Source organism: Sarcophilus harrisii, chromosome 5 (assembly GCF_902635505.1).
Source record: "Sarcophilus harrisii chromosome 5, mSarHar1.11, whole genome shotgun sequence".
NCBI lineage: Eukaryota > Metazoa > Chordata > Mammalia > Dasyuromorphia > Dasyuridae > Sarcophilus > Sarcophilus harrisii.
In genome coordinates, this window is record NC_045430.1 from 234,253,171 (window position 1) to 234,271,267 (window position 18,097).

Sequence of the window (18,097 nt, forward strand, 5' to 3'; positions counted from 1 at the left end):
TAAAAAAAAAATCATTAAATGTCTATGCACTAGGTACTATGCTGAAATGACACAAAAATAGTAGGCTATCATTGTGTGTAGGGAGACAATATTTGTGTTTCTCCTTGTGTATGTGTGTGTGTGTGTATGTGTGTGTGTATACAAACACAATAAATATGAGGCAAGATTTCTGGGGGCAAGGAAGGAGAAAAGGAATAAATATTTATATAGCACTTACTACCTACCAAATAGTGCATATGTAAAATGCATATCATTTGAATCTTACAACTCTGTCAAGAGATGCTCTTATTTTCCCCATTTTACAGTAGAAGAAACTGAGACAAACACAAGTTAAGTGATTTGCCCAAGATTACACAGGTAAGTATATGAGGTATATGAGTTATGACCAGTAGTTGAGGGAATTAGGAAAGTTCTGTAGAAAATGACAAATAAACTGTGTTTTCAAGGAAATAAGCAAAACTAAGAGATAAAGATGATGGGAAGAGATAGAGAGATGAGATGAGATGCCTTCCAAGATTAAACAAAGGTAAAGAATATCCTGTATGAGGAGTAACAAGAAAGCAAGTTTTGCTCAACTGATATGTGTATAGCAAGGAGTAATATATAATAAAACTAGGAAGACATATCAGCCCCAGATTGGAAAGTGTTTGAAATGCCATACATAGAAGTTTGCATTTGATCTTAAGAACATTTTTGGGGGGATAGTAATATCTGTATGTCCTAGCTGATGAAATTGGTGAGTTTCAAATGAGAGACAAAATTGTCTATAAATGTCAATTCTTTAAAATTACCCAATTCATTAGGAGAGACAATTGCTTTAAATAAATGATACTCATATAGGAAGGGTGAATTCATTTGCCATATTTTCTAAAAAGGTAAAGTTCAAAATGCATGATAACCTATAGAAGGAAAAAAAAAAAAAAGCTAAGACTAGATGTTTCTCCTGAGATTATAAAGGTTTCTCATTATGGAAGCAGTTTACAATTGAACTTATAAACAAATTCAGAGCATACATAACCTATCCCAACAAATAAATCACAGAAAATCAACAAAATTCAGCCCATGAAATAGTCTACAAGTATTCAATATATAGCCCTAAAATGGATGGAATTAATCTATGGGGATATCAACTATATTATTTTAAAAAACTTAGTTGAAGTTTGCTTTTTGCTTTTCACAATACAAATATTTCAATTCCAAACTCTCAGGCTATTAGTTTAGTGTTAACAAATTCCTTTAAATGAAACGGAGTATCAGAGACCAAGTATTTGGCATATTTCCTTTTTTATGAGAAGTTGTGCTGGAGATCAAAAGGTCATCAGATCACAAGATAAGAAAAGAAAGCAACATCAAAGGCTATCTAGTCCAACCTGTTCATTTTATAGATGAGAAACCAAGGTCTAGAGAGGTACATTTAGATTTAGAGTTATTCCTCCAAGGTCAGCAGTTCCTAAGGGACAAAGCAAGGATTTACCCTCTAATCCTTTGATAACTTGTTCAGTTCATTTCTACTGCATCACACTACTTTTGTTAACCATTGATTATTTGTGAGTGTGAAGGTCATGTTTTATTCTTTTCTTTTGGATTTTGCCTAAATTTCAAAGAGGCTATGATCTGTAGTCATCATTATGGTTGTCAGTTGTCATGGAACATGCTGCCATGATATAAAGTATGGCTACTGGTGCATTATCATTATAGATAAACCATAGTATATTCATAATAAATTCCTGTCCAAAAGAGGATAATCAATTGAGGATAGATATCATGGAAAGTCCATATGTTGAAAAGCAGAATGATTCTGGTTCAGCTTAATACATCTTAACCAAATAACCTATTATTCTAATTATCAAAATAAATGAATCAAAGGATAGAGAATATTTGAGCTGGTGATAGACCACCTATTTTTATTCACTTAGTGTTTAGGCAGAATATCTTTGACGATACAAAATGTTTCCATTTTGGTTTTTAATTCTGCCTTAGGGGCAGCTGGGTTCAGGATAATAGTCAATATGTATGTATTTATTTATTTTTTTTTTTACTTATTTATGATTTCTTTTTTTTTTTTTAATTTAATAGCCTTTTATTTACAGGATATATGCATGGGTAACTTTACAGCATTAACAATTTCCAAACCTCTTTTTCCAATTTTTTACCTCTTACCCCCCCACCCCCTCCCCTAGATGGCAGGAACCAGTAGATGTTAAATACATTAAAATATAAATTAGATACACAATAAGTATACATGACCAAAACGTTATTTTGCTGTACAAAAAGAATCAGACTCTGAACTATTTAAATTATGGAAAAATCAAAAATGCAGGTGTGCTAAATATGGGATTGAATTCAATTAATAGTTTTGTCATCTCCCAAGGGTTCTTTTCTGGGCATAGCTTTATTCACTTCTGAACCATTGGAAATGTTCCTTCTCCATTGAAAGATTTGGTTGATCTGGTTGCTGAGGTGGCCGTCCATGGGAACTGTCATCATATAGTATTTTGTTGAATATAATGATCTCCCTGGTCCTCTCATTTCCTCGCATCATTATTAAGTCTCTCCAGGCCTTTCTGAAATCATCCTTTGGTCATTTCTTACAGAAACAGTATATTATAATATTCATATACCACAATTTTTAGCCATTCTCAATATGGACTCCATTCAGTTTCAGTTTTAACCCTACAAAAGGGTTGCCACAAACATTCATTGCAATAGGTCCCTTTCCCTTCTTTATAATCTCTTTGGGATATAATCCCAGTAGTAACTGCTGGATCAAAAGGGTATCAGTTTGATAACTTTTTGAGCATGTTCAAACTATCTCCAAAATGGTTGGATTGTTACAACTCCACCAACAATTCATCAATGCCCATTTTCCGCATCCCCTCCAACAATCATCATTAATTTTCCTGTATCTTGCAAATCCAGGTGTGGTATATCTTAGGTTTTTAATTTTTTGATTAATAATGACTTGGGCATCTTTATATGACGAAATGTTTCCATTTCTTCATCTGAAATTTCTTTCAACACCATTTTCAATTGGAAATCGATTTTAAAATTAGAGTTAATTCTTATATATTTTGGAAATGGGGCCTTTATAGAACTTTGACTGTAAAATATTTTCCCAGTTTATTGCTTCCCTTCTAATCTTGTCCATTAGTTTGTTTGTAAAAAAACTTTTCAGTTTAGTATAATCGAAATTTTCTATTTTTGATAATGATCCTGTTCTTTTGGTCATAAAAGACCTTCCCCTTACAGGTCTGAGGGGTAAACTATCCTGTGTTCCTTTAATTTATTAATAATTTCATTCTTTATCCTAGGTCATGAACCCATTTTGACCTTATCTTGGGTATCAATTTAAGTATGGATCAATGCCTAGTTTCTATATTGCTTCAATTTTCCCAGCAATTTTTCGGTAAGTTCTTTCCCAAAATGGGATCTTTGGGGTTTAATCAAAATTAGTTTTCTTATTTGTTGCTTTTTATCCCTTGAAATAATCTATTCCACTGATCAACTTCTATTCCCTTGTCTGTTTTTAACTGCTGCTCTATAATATAATTTTAGATCTGGTACAGCTAACCACCTTCATTTGATTTTTTTTCATTAATTCCTTGGGAACTTGACCTTTTGTTTTCCATTGAACTTTTTTTTTTTCTGGTCATTAAAATAGTTTTTGGGACTCTGTTTTTGGCTTAAATGGATTAGTTTTGGGAAATTGTCTTTTTTTATTTGCTCTTTTCCAAAAGGCTTTAATATTTTCGATTGGTTAGATCAGACTTAATTTGTGTGAAAAGTGGTCTTAATTTTGTATAAAGTTCTGTTTTCCCTTGGCAGATGATTCCTAAATATTTTATATTATCAGTAGTTACTTTAAATGGAATTTCTCTTTTAACTCTGACTGTTGGGTTTTTTAGTGATTATAAAATTGATGACTTATGTGGGTTTATTTTTAAACAACTTTCAAAGTTGTGGATTTTTCAATAACTTTTTAGTAGAATCTGGGATCTCTAAGTATACCATCATGTCTCCAAATGAAATTTGGTTTTCCTCATTGCCTATTCTTATCCCTTTAATCTTTTCCCATCATTCTTGGCGTTTCTAATACAATTTAAATTTTTTGTGTGGGAACCTTGTTTCCTCCAGATCTTTTAGGGAATTTGTTTTGTCTTTACATTATCTTTATGGTTTTAAATGTCTGGTTATTTTAAGGAAAGTCCATTTCATTCCTAATAGGTTTTTTAATGGAATGGATTTGGATTTTATCAAATGCTTTTTCATCTATTGAGGATGATCTATGGTTTTTTAAATTTGGTTATTAAAGAATTTATTGATCGTTTTCCTAATATTGACCACCCTGCATTCTGGTATAAATCCTCTTGATCATGGTTATTATCTTGGAGATTTTTTGTCTTTTTGCTAATATCTTAAGATTTTTAGCATCAATATTATTAGGAATTATCTTTTTTCTTTCTCTGTTTTCAAATACCTGGTTTAAATCAATTAATGACTGTGTCATAGAAGAATTTTGGACTCCTTCATTCCCTATTTTATCAAATAATTTATATGCATTGGCCCATTTTCTTTAAATGTTTGGTAAAATTCACATTAAATCCATCTGGTCCTGGGGATTTTTCTTAGGGAGTTGTTTAATTGCCTTTCATTTCTTTTTTTAAATGGGACTTTTAAACAATTTACTTCCTCCTCTTTGTCTGGAAGTCTATATTTTTGGGTGTCATCCATTTCCTAGGTTATCAAATTTATTGGCATAAGGGACAAAATAACATTATTTCTCAATTTCCCTTATTGGTGGAAAGTTCTCCCTTTTCATTTTAAGACTACTAATTTCATTTTCCTCCCTCCTTTTTTTTGGTTTCCAAAGGCTTATTATTTTTGGCTTTTTCTTGAACCAACTCTTAGTTTTTTAATTGTTAATGGTTTTTTACTTTCAATTTTTAATTTCTCCTTTTTTTTAAATTTCAATTTAGTATTTGATTGGGGGTTTTTTAATTTTTTTTGTTTTTTGTTTAAAAATTCATTTCTTTTCTTTCTCTGTTTTTTCAAATAAGCCTCTAAGGATTAAAATTCCCCTCTTATTGCTTTGGCTGCATCAAAATTTTGGTATGATGTCTCATCATTTTGTCATTATCAGGTTATTTTGTTGTATAATTTGCCTTCACCCAAATATTTCTTTAAAGATGGATTTTTAGTTTCCAATTACTTTTTGGTCTATTTCCCCTAACTTTTTTGAATTAGTTTTTTATTGCATCATATCTGAAAAAAGCATTTCTTTCTGTTTTGCATTTTAATTTAAAGTCTTTATGTCCTAATGTAGGTAAAGTTTTAAATAGGTTCATGACTGCTGGGAAGAAACTATTTCCTTTCTATCTCCATTAGTTTTCCCAAGATAACAACCTAATTTTTTCCCTAATATTCCATTTATTTTTAATTTCTTTCTTATTTGTTTTGTGGTTTATTTGTCTAATTCAGGGTGAAGGTTGAGATCTCCCTTTCAGTTTTGTTTTTTTCTTCTTAAAGGCTCCTTAACCTCCTTTAGGAAGTTGGATGCCCTACACTTGGTGCATATATGTTTAATTTATTTTTGATTGTTTATTCCCTTTGGGATGGTTTCCTTCCTTATCCTTTTGTCAATTTTGCTTTTATGATCTGAGATAAGGATGGCCCCTCTTCTTTGCCACCTGAAGCATAATGTTTTGCTCCACCTTTTACCTTTACTCTTATGTTCTCCCTGCTTTTGTGTTTCTTGTAAACAACATATTGTAGGGTTCTGACTTTACCAGTCTATTCCTCCTCTTTTGGGGGAGTTCATCCCATTCCATTCGGTTAGAATTCTTCTGTATTTCCTGCCATCTTAACCCCAGTTTGCCATTCTTGCCTCCCCAACCCTCTTTCCCCAAACTTATGTCCCTCTTGTATCATGATGCTTACCCTCTTTATAATCCTCCCTCCCCCCTTTGGGTCTTTCCCCTTCCCTTTTCTCTTTTCTTTTCCCTTTTCCTCTCCCTGTTTTTTAATGGGAGGAATTTTTCTCAAAAAAATTCAATTATTTTTTCTTTGGGCCAACTCTGATGAGGTAAAGTCCTAATTTCCTCCCCCTCTAAATTCCCTCAGATGGATAAGTTTCCTTTTCTTTTTTGGGATGTGGTTTCCCTCTTTTTTGTCCCTCCTTCCCACCTTATTCTGCCATCATCCCTTTTCCATATCTCTTCCCTTTTTTGTTTATGTCAATCAAATTAACCCTGTATTCTTTTTTGTATATCCACAATGAAATCAGTTCTCAAGGTTTTTTACCTTTTCATCTCTTGGGTTCTTGCTTGGATCAAATTTTTTGTTTAGTTCTGGTTTTTTCTTCAGAAACAAAGGAATTTTTGTTTTAAATCCATCTTCTTCCTGGAAGAAAATGCTCACAAGCTGGGTAGTTTATTCTTGGCCATCCCAAGTTCTTGGCTTTTCAGATTCATTTCAGGCCTTCTTTCCTTTAATGCAGGGCAGGATCTTGGGTGATCCTTTTGTGGCCCTGGTATTTAAATGGTGTTTTTTTTTTGCTGTTTAAAAATTTTTTCCCCTTAATCGTAGTTTTGAAATTTTGCCACAATTTCCGGGGTTTTTATTTTAGGGTTTCTTTCCAGAAGGTGTTAGGGTTTCTTTCCAATCCTATTTTCTTCATTCCTAACATCTGGCAGTTTCTTTGATGATTTCTTGAAAATGTATCTGGTCTTTTTTTTTATCATAGTTTTGGAAAGTCAATAATCCTCAGATTATCTCTCCTAGATCTATTTTCCAAGTCTTTGTTTTAAGTAGATAATTCATGGTTTTCAGTTTGTCATTTTTGTTTTGCTTGACATTCTTCTGTCTCAATGAATCATTAGTTTCTATTTGTTCAGTTCTAATTTTTAAAAATTATTTTTCTTTTAGCTTTTCTTCTTTTTATATGTCCAATTGGTTTTAAATGTATTTTTTGGTCTGTGGAATTTTTCCATTTCACTAATTTTTTTTTTTTTTTTTGTAATTATTTTCTTTTTCAATTGATCCTACTTTCTTCGAGTTCTTTGTCTTTTCAATTCCAAATCCTACCTTGCAGTTCTTTATTTTTCAATTCACCAATTTTGTTTTCTACTTCCCGAATTTTTCTTTTTCAATTATTTCAATTTTGCTCTCTTTAGGCTTCTCTTTCCCCCATTTATCTTTTAACCTCTTTTAGGCTTTTTTGGTCTCTTCTTTAAAGGGCTCATTAAAAGGAGGACAGTCGTGCATTTTTGCTGTTTGGGTCTCTTGGTTTGTGCCTGCTCTTTTTCTCTGAAGCGTCGTTTTCTTTTTCATCTTTTATTCATGTTTAAAAAGCCTTTAGGGTGGGTTCCCTAGGCAAGGGGTTACCAGCTTCCTCTGCAGGCAGGGAGGATGTAAAACCAATTTCCCTCTGGGGTATGGGGTGCTCTGGTGAGGTCTTCCCTTCCCCAACAGGGGTGGATTCAGCCTGGCCGGGAGCTATCCGGGTGCCCAGTTGGGCTTGTGGGTTAGCGAGCCCTAGCTAAGTAAGGGGTGAAAGTGTCCTGCCCAGGCGGAGCCCTCTTGTGGGACTTCAGGGAAGCGGCGCGGACCGGACCGCCTGGACTCTGCCCCCAGCGTCTCTCCGTCCGTCGGCCCTGGAAAAGCTCTATGGAAGCCGGGCTCCCCACTGGGCGAGGGCTAACCGCTCCGTCCTCCTGCTGTGGGAACCACTCCCAAGGAGAATCCCGTACTGGGTTGGGGCTTGGCGTGCTGGATCTTGCCTTCACCCTGGGTTTGGTCTCCTGGACCTAATTTCTCTCCCTGTCTCGCCAATCCCCCCTGGCCCCAGACCAAACCTTTTTGGGGAATGCGATTTTTCTTGACGGTGGTTGTTCCCTTATCTTCTAAATTGTGATCAAGACTATTTTGGGCTCGTATAATATTGATAAAGAGGTAAGAAAGGCTTAGAAAGTGTGTGTGTGTCTTCTCCATCTTGGCTCCCCCCCCTAATAGTCTTTTTGACTTCTTTATTTTTACCTTTCCCCCCAAAGCCCCAAAAGTTTAACACATTATCTCATTTGATGAAGTTATACAAGGGAAGATGATTTTTTTTTAATTAGATGTCAAAGCTACAAAAATAATTCATCATGTTTTAAGGGCCCAAGCAATTGTCTTAAGAGAAGATTAATTCTGAGCATGTAAAGTGTGTTGAGGTTAGTCAGGATCTCTAGTAAAGAAGTTACATTCTCTGAAATTCATATCACTTCCCTGAAATTCACCTAAGCATATGATGGACTTGAATTTGACGGAGTTACTATAAATGTTATTCAGGAGTAGTTTCCTTGATGGAGATGGTCGCGACAGATACTGTCTCATTTAATCCAGCTTTCTAAAATATCTCTTTCTTCCTTCCTTCTTTCTGTGAACTTCTCCAGCTAGCACATAATTAAGAGTGTCAGCTGAAAAAGGTCTAGTATTCAACATTTTGGTCACTCTTTTAAATTAAAAAAGCTGACAGAAGAAGGCCAACAAAAGCACTTAGCTGTGGGAAAGCTGATAAGAGTAGGCAGAATTGTCTTTCTTCTTTAAAGAAAGAGTAGAGAATAGAAATTCAGAATAAAGGAAAAATATAAATAAAAAGGATGGTTATAGGAAATAAAGCAAATGATGGAACTAAGTTTTTAAAGACTGATGGATTATACAAAATAGACTTTGTGTTGGACTCTATAATACAGTTTCATTTTTTCCATAAAAAAAGATTAACAATTTGCTTTTATTAAAAGAAAAGTAAAGGGATAGAGAAACAGAATGTAATCTTTATAAAATTTTTCAAGATTTTAACTATATATTTGGAATGGCCCTTAAAGGCCATTGAGTCTGATCTCCTTCATTCTATGGATGAAGAACCTGAGCCTTAGAAATATTAAATAACTTAGCCAGAATTTCAAGTTTAATAATATGTGGCTACACTCAATTTTGAGTTTGGGTGTTCAGATCAAATTTTATATAAAGTTTTTTAAAGTCAGTTTTACCCTATAGAGATCTGAATTCATGCTTGTAGTGAAGATATGAATATTTTCAAAGTTATTCCATTACCTAGAATGAAAACTGAAAAAAAAATGTCCACTGTTTTAGAATCCTCATGGCATAGACAATCTAGGTGTGCAGTAGACAAAGAGGTAGGCCTGGAAATGAGATAAATTGAGATCAAATCCACCTTGAGACACTTCCTAGATGTGTGACTATAGGAAAGAGACTTAGTTTCTGTTTGCACATTTTTGTTTCTGTAAAATGGGGATCATGATAGCAATCATTGTTGTTTTGGGGTTGAAATGATATAATGGTAAAGTCCATAGCATAGTGCCTGGCACAGTTTAATGTGACACAGTTTATGTGTCAGCTATAATAATCAGAACTATTACTCTCCTATAGCAGGAAAATATTTTAGAACAGCTCTCATGTTTAGAGAATAAAGATTGAAGATTTTCCCTTAACCTGAATTCCTGACTCCGGCTGATTTTAAAATACGCGGCATCACTATACTTCTTCTCTGGAAGGCTAAAAATGGCCACAAATGGAAGGCTTAAAAAATTTAAATGAATTTTCCAGATCCACAATATGGAAGGGATAACCAGGGGGCAGGGAAGAAATATATATGCCTGTGTGGACATATATATATATATATATATATATATATATATATATATATATATATAATATTGATGTCAATTATTGATGACAAATTATACAAATTTAATACATATATTCACATATTTATTGGTACTTTTAATATTGTGTGTGTGTGGAGAGGGGAACAGACAGAGAGAGACAGAGAAAAACAGAGAGAGAGAGAGAGAGAGAGAGAAAGGGAGGGAGAGAGAGAAAAATGAAGGGAGAGAAGGAGGTAGGAAGAGAACATTAACTTTTTCAATAGTTTGGGAAGATTCTATAAGCTTAATATGAACTTTCTTGTTCTTTGGTATTCTTTATTGGTTTTCATAATAATGAAATGCAAGTTAAGCCAACTTGACAAACCCCAAAACTCCAGATCAGCAATGAGAAAACGAACTAATCTACTTAGGAATAATGCCTGGGCACATGCGTGTGTGCAGTTGTGTGCGCACATACATACACTAATTTTTAAAATTTCCGAGTTTTAAAAAAATATTAAATTGGTAAAAATAGTAAATCACTTAATGTGTTCCCTCTTTTAGAGGACAAAGATCTTTGACATCAACTGGGTCAATTACAAAATGACAAAACTCTTTTTATTAATTTCTATTTGCCTTTGGTCTGCAGAGAATTTCCTGGGGCACAAAATTTGTCTGAAAAAGTTTGAATTTAAACCTAGGAGAATGGTTTTCTGCTACTATTTCTCACTGACTTTCATTAATTAATAATTCTTCACCTTAAGAAGGTGAAGTAACCTGCTGAAAAAAACCTGAAGTAAATATATCTCTAGCTCCAACATCATCCTTTTTTTTTTTTTTTTTTTTTTTTTAATTTTCAATTCTCTTGGCCATAGGTAAGGATGTTTTCTTGTTTTATCTTATTTTTTTTCTAAGAGGCTGTGGAAATTGATAATAACCTAATTTAAAAGACAAGGCTCCTCAAACCACTTTGCCACTAGCAAAAATGGCAAATTTGAATAATCACTGTAATAGATTAAGCCAAAGCTTCATTGTGGCCTTCAGGCTATATCAGACCCACAGACTAATCAGGGCTTACCATAACCTCATTAGAGTCTAGCAAACAAAATAATTAAGCCCATCACATAATTGCTGAATTTACTTTCCCTAAGATGCTTTGTTACAGTACCAAATGTTCCTTCATGATTAAAACTGAAAATGTGGTTTTCTTAAACTTTGAAATAATAGAGAAATAAGGAAAGACTCCGGAAAAAAACTATAGCTTGGAATAACAGGTATACTTGAGAAGGTAACTCACTATCGTCTTCCAATTCAAACTAAGACATCATATAAAAAAATGAAATCAAAAGTATATAGCATGGAATTCATTGGAAAAGGAAATAAGCAAGCATATATTTATACTGGAAGCCAAGAGCTATATATACTCCATCTTTTAGTGGACAGGTAACATATATAAATGAATCTGGGATGAATAGAAAGGCAATCCAGATCTCCCAACAATAGCAACAACAAAATATTCTTAATCCATGATATAACTATGCATTTCAAAGGCGTAGCCTTATGGTTCTATTTATTTCACAAAAACTAAAACTTATGATAATGCCTTATATGTTCTGATAGATATAGTAATGACAGTTTCCTAGCTGTGCCATGGGCTACTGCAAAGAGAAAAAAACAACAACAAAAAAAAAAAAACAAAAATAAAAACTTAATGGATCAACCCTGCTACATGAGTAACCTCAGATTATTTAAAAAATGGGAAGTCTTCCAGACATTTGGACTTAAGTTTGGAAAGACAGTCAAAATCAGCAAATGAAGAAATCCCAAATTACAGATATCCATCTCATGATAAATAGAACATGACTTATCATGTTAATAATTATTTTTATCATAAGCTCTAAGCCATACCCAAAATATACATCAGCAGTCATTTTTTAAGAGAATGTATACATATCAAAATTCCAATTTATCTTTATTTCCTGCTTCACAAATTCAGACAAATGTGCAACAAATCATTTAATGGGAGGAAGTCAAGTTCTTAAACAAATGAATAGACAGGAATCTTTACAAATAAAAAGTTTTGACAAAGTAGGGAAAAAGAAACGAAAATCCTATTCTAGAAAGAAAGAAAATGAACATTTATTAAGATTAGAGAACAGGGAACTATTCAGTTGCCTCTGATCACCTTCTTCCTGTTTAAGCCTTTCTATGTAAAAAACACATTACTATATTGCAGATTTACACACACACACACACACACACACATACACCTTTTAGAAAGAAGTAATGGAAGGCACAGGTTAAAAAATCTTGGTGAGAAAAGTTTATATAGGGGGAATTGTAGCACTCAGAATGGGAGGACTGAATATTTTCAGGATGAAAACTGAGTGGAAATTCAGATGGGCAGTAGATAATTATCAATAAATCATAAATATCCTTACATTGATTATAATTCCCATTGCCAGTATTTCAGTACTGCAGAAGAGGAAAATAGTTAGAATATGGTTCTGACAAAGACTTGGGTAATCTGCACTGACGTTTGACATACATTTTTCCTGCTCCCAACACATGGGGTTTTATTTTTATTTATTTATTTATTTTTCATTTTGGCACTGAAATCTTTTTGTTTCACTTTTGTCTCTGCATGAATTCCTGCTAAGGCTTTTGTGTTTGTTTTAGAGATGAAACTTTTAGAAGTCTTTCACTTTTACCCCTTAAGGGCATTCTCCCCACAGAAGCTTTTCTCATAGCTGGAAGCCATTCACTTTCATGCCCTGAGGATGTGAATCATATTTACTATTTATCTAAGAGGTGAGTTGTTTAAGGAACCAGCTCTGAGGTGAGATAGAACTAAATTTTCCCGTTTTCTTCTTTCCACCTTCTTGGCCCAGTGATTATCTAGCTTTTAATGAACAAAGAATATGGCCAAGTTGATAAACAGAACTGAGTTTAAATAATTCTAGAAGAATTTCTTTTTCTTTTGAAATTTCAAGTTAGTCAATTGACTATCACAGAGAGAGGAAATGATTTCAAGAAAAGGGCCAACAATGGCATAGTCCTAGAATATAGGAAGGGTTATGTCTAGAGATATCTAATTTAGATCCCTCGTTGGTCATGAATATTATACTCCAAACAAAGCACTTACTTTCTTCTCCATTTGTATTATATATTCTAAGTACATATGCAGGGGCAAAAATCATTCCTTCTCATGATATTATTAGTGAAATATTCCCTTATAGGAAGCTTCCTGATGTTCCTTTTTGTCCTATATTCTATCAACATCTCAGATTTGGAAGAATCAGTAATTACAGAAAGCACATTTATAAGAGAACAAACAAGTTATCATCATAAACATTTACTGAAGTCTGTCAATGAGCAGGAACTCAGAACAACTGAAAGCAGACCAGTAACTTGTTTTCTTGTAAAGTGCTCATTTCAGGAAGGAATTCTTTGCTTAAAATCAAGTTTCCATTTGTCTTTTTCTCAATTTTATCCCACTGATCCTAAACTGATCCTCTGAGGACAAACAGTATAGAACTAATTCCTTCTATGAGAAAAATAGCTATCACATTCTTTGAATCTTTTCTGTTCTAAGATCAATAAGTCCTTAAACTAATTTTGCTATGTCATCAAGTTAATGTCCTTTCACATTCTGTATGTCTTCCCTGGATGTTCTTGGGAAAATATAGCACCCTAAACTGATTATAATGCCAGATGTGGCTTGAAAATGGCTAAGTATCACATGGTCTCCATTCCTGGAGATCACGAATCTCCATAAAATACACTAAGATTTAGGTTATTTCCTTACCCACTAGACTAGAGAAATTATTCATTTTGATTTTAAAAAATCACTAAAACAACAGATCTTTTTCAAGCAAATTATACATAGATTTCTCACCTACATATAATGGCTAGAATGCATTTTCCTCATCTCCTCCCACTCCATCATTGCTTTAATGAGGTCATTTTTAAGGGTTATACTCTCCTAGGAGCTCAAAAAGTACTTTGATCATTCCTTTGTGCTTAATACATATTTACTGAATGAATCAATCATTAGTTGCTACACAAAATTAGGCATCAACAAACTCTGTGGAAAATTAAACCATTGAAGATTTGTAATGATCCTTGATGCTATCATGACAGATTTAACAAATGCCTAAGATCTTTATTTAACCTCCTTATTTTGAACAATAATAACAAAAGTTTTAGAGTGAACCAGTTACATAATGAACACGGTAAATGTGAAAAAGAAATAATCTAGGCAATTTGAGTCCCATACACATTTTGCTTGAATTATCTGATTATCTCAAGGATCTTTTCATCTTCTCTTTTTCTCACATGCATGTAGAAAAAATTAAGTGTTTTCCACACTTCAACTCATTACTACAATTGGTGGAAGAGATGAACCATATTCAAATAGTCTTCTAAGAATTTCATAATGCTTTAACATCTCTAATACAGATTTAATGCTTAGCCTGTATTATTAGAAGACTTAAAATGCTGTATTTTTGAAGGCTTCTACAGGCAGTTTACAGGCACTGTGGATAGAACAGCAGGCCTGGAGTTGGGAAGGCTCATCTTCCCAACTTTTAATCTGACCTCAGACACTATTAACTGTGTGACCCTGGACAAATCACTTAAATCTGTTTGCCTTAGTTCTCCATGAGTTGGAAAATGAAATGGCAACCCACTCCATTAAGTAAATCCTAAATGAGTTCATAAAGAGTTGAACATAGTTTTAAATTTCTGAACAATAACAACAATAAGATCATAATAAAATCATTTTGAAGTAGAGGTGAAGATATATTTTTTTAATGAGGAAAATTAAGGTTAGTCATTATTTTAACTATAAAAAGTTACAACAAATGTAGTTCTTTATGTAAAATTAACATCTTCTTGAGCTACCTTTCTTTATATTAATACATAGAAATTATATTTATGGGAGGCTCAGAAGAATCTTTGGTTTGTTTTTTTAATATATGAAAAAAGGATTTATTTTTCTTTTTAAAAAAACAAATGAATACTTCCATATTCTACTATCAGTGGACCAGAAAATGAGATGGTGAATATTTACAATTCATTTTGCACATAATTTATGTGGAATGAAGATTGTGAATACTATAATGCCTAACAAGTAAGTATTCATTTTGAAAGTCTATAAATAACTGACCTGACATTTATCTTTGATTTCATACTTTTAACTAGACTTGGACTTAACTGTTAAAGAAAGACACTCTTTTAGAAAAATGTTACTGAATGAATGAATCTGAAATTCAAATAAACTATCATTAAATGACATGATTTTATAATTTTAACTGTCACCTTTCATATGAAGATGAGATTCAGTGGCAATAAATCATTGCACTTTTGTAATTTATATATAACTTTAAATTATTGTGTTAAAAATAGACAAAGTAGACATGTGAAATAAATGAAAGATTAGTAGGTATAAAAAAACCTTTCTACTGATGTTGAGGAATAGGAGAAGAAGACTGGGATGTAAATTTTCCAAAATGCTCATCAACATAGCCCATATTCATCAGAGAATTATTTTCAATTTCCATTTGACCTATATATTATTCAAAAAGAATATATGAATAAAGTATGGAAATAATTCTAATCCCATAAGATTCTTCCACTCTTTTTTGTTAGTTGCCCCAGGAACCTACAGATTGGTGCGAGAACAAAAATTTCCCTGCTTCTTTCCTCACAAGGCTCTGTTCTGAACTCTGAACTGATTTCTCCAATGTGATCCAAGGAAGTTACCTTCCTCCTCCACCACTATCTTTTTACTTCCCTTTAATATATGTTATGTTCTTCCTCAACTAAAAGGTAACTTTCCTGAGGGGAGAAATAATCTATCTTTTTGCTTGCATTTAAATTCCTGACACTTAATCTCACATTTGGCTCCCAGTAAAAACTTTAATAAAGTAATTTTCTGGAGGTTCCAGCCACAAGGGAAATAATTCATATTGAATGCAAAGTCAGAAGCTATCAAACTGTTACATTCCAAGAGAGCCGTCCTAATACCATTACATTGCCCAACCCCTTCTGCAAAGGCTTCCTAACCAACAGTTAATGAGGGTGATTTTATGTTTCTCCCAGAAAGACTAAGCTACTTAGGACATGTAGTACACAAAATAAGCACCAGATTTGGAGTCAGGGGACCTCCATTCAAATAATGACTGAGTTACATGTGACCTGTATAATTGTGTTTTTTTTTTTTTTTCAGGAGTTTTATGAGTCAATTGGGGTTAATTAAGTGACTTAACCAGGGTGGCACAACTAGTGAATATGAAGTGTCTGAGGACAGATTTGAACTAAGGTCCTCCTGACCACAAGGCAAGTGCTTTATCCACTGTAAATCTAGCTACTTATCCCTTTGTAAACTTTATAAAGCACCTAACTTCTCTATAAAAGGAAGGGCTAGACTAGACAACTTTAGAGAGATTTCTTCTGGTTCTAAATTTATGGTTTGATGATCAATTGGTTTATTCATATTTGAAGATACTTTCAAGAGAGAATAGTTATTTAAAACAATGACATTGTTGTCAAGATTAATTTGAAACAGTTCTACCATAGAAATTTAGGGGCAACTATCTTCTTTGGGAGAAGACTTTTAATTTCATATAAATTGCATAAAGAACAGGAAGGGCTTCAAAGGGCTAATACCCATATTTACTCTAAAGGACATATGGAGAAAAATACCATCTGCATCCTCAGAAAGAATTGATAAATAGAAGTATGTATGGAATAATTTTGCACACAAACACACGTTTATTTGTATCTAATTGTAGCCATTTCTAGGGCAGGAGAGAAGGGAGGGAAGAAAAAAAAAGAACTTTACATAATTTTGATGTGCATTTGAAAGAAATACTAAGTTGTACAGAGTAGATATACAATTACATGTACAATCATCATTTTATTGTACTATTATGGGAATGCTTGATATTTTGTTCCATAAATTACAAATAAAATTTCAAAAATTATTGCTTTTATGTATAATAATAATTAGTGATAATAATAAAATATTATTTTAAAAATTCTTAGCTCTTAGGACTTAGCACAGTACCTGGAAAATAATAGACATTATTTAAATATTTACTTCCCTCCTTTCCCTTTAAGAATAACAACAACAACACAGAACTAGTTGATAGAATATAGTGTGACTAATCTTTGGAGAAAAAGTAAAGTAGAGACCACACAATTACACAGACATTATTTTCCCATTTATAGATTAAAGAATGAGGACTCAGTAAAATTAGGTGGCTTTTCTGAGGTCATATTCTGACTCAGTGAGAGTAAAGTCCGGTCTTGCACTCAAGCTTTCTGACTATTATTCTATGCCTCCCTTTACTAAACTCTGTTGCTTCCTATTATGTTTAGCTTGTACTAGAAAGGGTCTTTCCTTTTTGTTTCTTCCTTATTTGGTTCATGAGCAAAAGAACATTGAATACATGACTTCCAAATTTTTGAATGATGATGTGAGGGATAAAGCCAATGGTACAGGCAAATCATATTAACTTCAGATTTTTAAAGATGGATAATGTAAGATGTCTTGTCTGTTTGTTTGTTTTTTTGAAGTGAGGAAGATGGAATATTTCTTCATCTCTATGTGTATATACACACATATATGTATGTATATAAAGACATACATGTATACACACATATACACATATGTTAATTCATGTGACCATAAGATATAAGGCAATAGATTTTCTGTTTTTGTAGCCCTAACCAATTATAAGCCAAAGTTCAGAGTCCCAGATTCATACAATTCCAGAATATGAGGGGAATTAGAAGGGACTTCAGTAACCAACTATTTCAACTCATATCAGATAGAAATCTCTACTAATACATTACTAATAAGTGGTCATTGTTTTATAGTGTATTCCTTTTAGTTTTTGGAAGAAGATCTAAGAGATGAAACCTACAGCCTCTTCAAGTAGTCCATTACACGTTTAGACAGATCTAATTGTTAGTTGTTTTTTTTTTTTTTATCATAAGCCTAAATTTCTCTCTTCATGATTTTTATCCATTGTTCCAAAGTCCTATGAATGTTCACATTAAGATGTACCAAAAATGAACAAAATGAGTCTGACAAGATGGCGAGCTCACCTTCTGAAAAGGGAAACTATTCAAAATAATGGCTATTTAGAATATAATACTTGTTCTTGTGACAAAAAGAAAAAATAGTGCTCTTGTTAATATCCTATCATTAACTAAATTCTAATTTCATTTTATTTCCTTCCCATTTTCCCTTATTTTTATTTTTCTCTTCTTTTCTTTTTTCATCTTTTTTTTCCTCTCTGACTTACCAGTAGCAATTCATGGGCATTTTGTTTAGCTCTCCTAGTAATACTCAGGAATGAAAAGAATGTTGGCTTCTTGGCCAATTCATAGGAAATGATAATTGCCTTGGCATGGTTCTTTCAAGTTTTATACTGGTC

At 33.0% G+C, this 18,097-nt stretch overlaps 1 protein-coding gene across 2 annotated transcripts in view; it reads right to left on the reverse strand.

The window, feature by feature from the left end:
* PLXDC2 (plexin domain containing 2) overlaps positions 1 to 18,097 on the reverse strand; it is a 479,799-nt gene that overhangs the window by 211,800 nt on the left and 249,902 nt on the right. The window lies entirely within an intron of this gene.